General features: G+C 46.7%; 1 long non-coding RNA gene across 1 annotated transcript; it reads right to left on the reverse strand.

Moving 5' to 3' along the window:
* Nucleotides 1–649: 649 nt before the first annotated feature.
* On the reverse strand, nucleotides 650–1,728 carry LOC137144741 (uncharacterized). The gene is made up of 2 exons (XR_010917472.1): nucleotides 1,653–1,728; nucleotides 650–888 (listed from the first exon to the last, which is right to left on the reverse strand). It is a non-coding gene; the product is annotated as an uncharacterized lncRNA (long non-coding RNA).
* Between the last annotated feature and the right edge of the window lie 634 nt (nucleotides 1,729–2,362).

Genomic DNA, 2,362 nt, shown 5'->3' on the forward strand with positions numbered 1-2,362 from the left:
GACTGCTGTGTGCAAAGACGGAAAGGAAAAGCGCTCTCATTGGCTGAACTTATTATATTGACGACCTTTGGTAACCTTGGACGGACGCTGTCCTCCCACGTGGCAGCCCACAGACTCAACTGCCTGTGTTCTCCTTGTTACATCAAAGACTTACCTGCGTTGCTCTGGCGTTGTGGTTCCAGGCCAGTTTTTTCGTCTTCATTGCAGTTCTCTGTTCCAGCATGTTCGCCTCGGTCCCTGTGTTCCTGATCTTCAGTTTCTCTCCTGTCTCCAGTTCCTGAATCCTCTCGTCTCACCTGATCCTCATGTACTCACCAATCCTACCTTAGAGAGCCAGAAGGCATGAGTTAAAGACTGTTCAGTCTGTTTGCTATTACCCAGAACTGCCAGTCTTTGGGGCCTGAGCTTAATGCTCTGCATGTGTGTGTATCTATATCTGGTTCTGTGTTTAATAAATGGTTTCTAGTTTACTTTATCTGGACTGTTTACTTCTGAGGTAAATCCTGGTTGATAGATACCAGAGGAGACAAGTGCCTGCGAGGGTCCATAATATAAATTTTGGCTCTGTTGTTTGATTTGGATAGAGAGGGTTACAGGCCCGTCAGCTCCGGGAGGGTGCTGGGATCTGTTATCACTCTGCCCTGTCTCATTTCATAACCAGTGGGGAGTGAGGAGGGGAGAAGGGAGATGACAGAAATCTTTAAAAACTGAAGGCTTCTTATTTCTTTACATCATAAAGTAAGAAGGTGAACTAATTTAATATTTTGCCCATCTTTAAGGATTTTGCTGTCTTTGGCATGCTTCTGGCATTCACTGGAAATGGACAGTTCAGCTTCGGTGGGGAAGCTGCTTTCTTTCTTCTCTGCCTTAGTGTATGAAGAAAAAAGACTGTGAACAGAATAGATTCAAAAGTTAAGAAAAATGAGCTTTTGAATGTTTTTAGGAACCAGAATTTTGTAACACTCTGTTTTCTACTGGGCTGGTAAGCTCCACTGCTTCAATCAAATCTGTTATGTATTGTAACTGCTGGTCTTTCAGCTGGCAGTGACAGGTGACTGCTGTGAGGAATACCTCATTGCTGGCTTTCTGGCTGACACTGACAAGACACTGCTGGGAAGACGTTCACACTGCTGGAGTCCCAGCTGACATTGTCAAGGCACAGTCAAAAGAGATGCCAGGAATATATCTGCCTCTCCAAAGCGCATCTCTGTGAACTGTTTATCCACACTGGCACTGGGTGGGGAAGTGAAATATCCCTCTGCCCCCAGATTAAAGAGGTAGAGCCAAATTCTCTGCTGCTGCTGTAACTCCACTGGGCTTCGATGGAATTACGCCTGCAGAGAATCTGGCCCATAGAACTGGGAGGGAAGAGGGATTAAATTCTGAGACCAAGAAAAACCCAGGGGTGTGTGTGTGTGAGAGGGGGGGGGGGTTAGTTGTAGGGGGCTTGGAGTAAACCAGTCTGACTCTGGAGGGCTTTTGCTCTTATTTACATGTTGGGCCTCTAGATAGGCCCCAAAATTCTCTTATGCAAAACAAAAGAAACTCCTGGACTCACAATGCAAAGAGAAATACTTTCCCCGGCCCTCTTTGGAGTGTTACCCTACTACACTGACTCCTAGTTGCCAGTGTTTCCCTGAAACAGCTGTTACCTTAATTTCCTTCCCAGTAGGGAAGGAAGGCAGCCTTCCACCCAGGAAGTCTTTCCTTCCTGCTGCAGCCTGCCTCATCTCTCTCCTTCCCTCTTGCACCAGAAGAGGGTTTTTTTAAAGGTCACTGGCAGCCCTTGATTGGCCTCAGGTGTCTCTCACTAACCTGAGGTAACCCTTTTTTTTTTAGCTCATAGGGAACAGGGTCTTCACCATTCTAGGGCTGGTACAGCTGCTCTCCACCACTCTTATATCTACCAGTACTGACTTTGTCACAATGTGCACACACACACACACCACCCAGAATTCCTTTTGGACTCTGAGGATCCACTTGGCTGAACTGTGTTCCTTCTTTTCCAACAACTGGTGGGCCCCCAGGGCCATATGGAGCTCAAGCAGACCTGGGATCAACGGTAAGAGATTCTGTTTCACTTCCTTGGCTCTTAATTGCACAGCTCAGCTCCTGTCAGTAACTGAGTTACATGCACATGCAGCTGATATGTGCGGTCTGCTCTCCGCTTTGTATCTTTCCATACCCTTTGAGGACCCATTCCCTGGAACCGAACAAGGCTGTGTTCTTCCAGTTACATTCCAAGAGTGTGGCAAACACAACAGAGGGTAAACTTCAGCCTGGTGTAGGTCCTATTGCAAGGAAATGGTCACATTTGGCTTAGAGGAACTAGTAACTTAACTGGTAACTCTCCAAGTTCTGT

This window comes from Emydura macquarii, unplaced genomic scaffold (genome assembly GCF_026122565.2).
Source record: "Emydura macquarii macquarii isolate MOO-44397 ecotype Brisbane River unplaced genomic scaffold, CSIRO-AGI_Emac_v2 contig_3477, whole genome shotgun sequence".
Taxonomy (NCBI): domain Eukaryota; kingdom Metazoa; phylum Chordata; order Testudines; family Chelidae; genus Emydura; species Emydura macquarii.